At 63.1% G+C, this 1044-nt stretch overlaps 1 protein-coding gene across 1 annotated transcript in view; it reads right to left on the reverse strand.

The window, feature by feature from the left end:
• The window catches only part of C3H1orf216 (chromosome 3 C1orf216 homolog), a 203513-nt gene that overhangs the window by 57901 nt on the left and 144568 nt on the right, over window positions 1-1044 (reverse strand). The window lies entirely within an intron of this gene.

The raw sequence follows: 1044 nt of genomic DNA on the forward strand, positions 1-1044 counted from the left end.
TATTAGAGAGCCCCAAATTAATAAATGAAAGAGCTGTTTGCTTATTCATCTTCTCTATTTCAGGTGAGGGTTTGTTGTGTCCTCAGACAACCGTACTCCACTAAAAATACCAGGGTAAGGACAGAAAAAGGCTGAAACATGACAGCTATAAATGAACTTGGGACACATGATTGCTTAAAATAACCTGCCTTTTCAGCAAACCCCCTGCTTCCAGGTTTTAATTTTTTTTTTGCAGCGGAGATCCTGTGGGTTTGGGAACGGAGACACTGGCGCCTCAGGTGAGCCCAAGCAGCTTAAAGGTGGACAATGGCTTTATCCTCGAGTCTTCTGAAAGTGGTGTAAATGTGGTTGGAGGGCCGTGGCTGTCACGGGTGCCCTGTGCACAGCCCCGGGCCCAGGCCAGTGCCTGCCCCTGACGTGGGTGCGGGATGGGTCCGGTTCCCACCGGTTTGTGCTGCTGCCTCATGCGCTGCTGCCCCGGGCACGGACCTGAGGGGACATGGCCGGCCCGAGGGGATGGCCCAGGCCTTTGGCCTTTTTATGAGCACTGTCAGGCCCCAGCATGGCTTTTTGTTCATGTTTTTGCTGTGGGCCCTCGCCTGGGAGGGAAGGACTTCACAAAATGAGCTGAAAAGCCAGGGTTTCTGCCCAGTTTCGCCGGGTGCAGGTGGCGCGGCCCACAGCGCCTCAGGAGCCGCACAGAAGCTGCCCCCGCCCGCCCATCGCTGCCCCCCGGCCTGGCAGCGGGAAGGACTCGAAAATAGGTGAAAACACCCCAAAACCGCCTCTGTGGCGGTGGAGTGCGGGGCAGGCCCGAGCGCGGGCAGCGGGCGCCGCGCCGCTCCCGACCCCCGGCCCCACCCGGTGGCGCCCCCCTCGCGCCGGTGCCCGGCTGCCGGTGCCCTGTTCCCGCTGCCCGCCGGTGCCCTCCAGGTGCGGCCCCGGCGCGGCCGCGCCGCCTCGCACGGGCCCAAGATGGCGGCGGGGCCGTCGGGCGCCGCCTTTGTTGGGCGCGGGGCCGGGCGGCGGCGGCGGCGCGTGCGC

The sequence above is a fragment of the Falco peregrinus genome, chromosome 3, assembly GCF_023634155.1.
Source record: "Falco peregrinus isolate bFalPer1 chromosome 3, bFalPer1.pri, whole genome shotgun sequence".
NCBI classification, from domain to species: domain Eukaryota; kingdom Metazoa; phylum Chordata; class Aves; order Falconiformes; family Falconidae; genus Falco; species Falco peregrinus.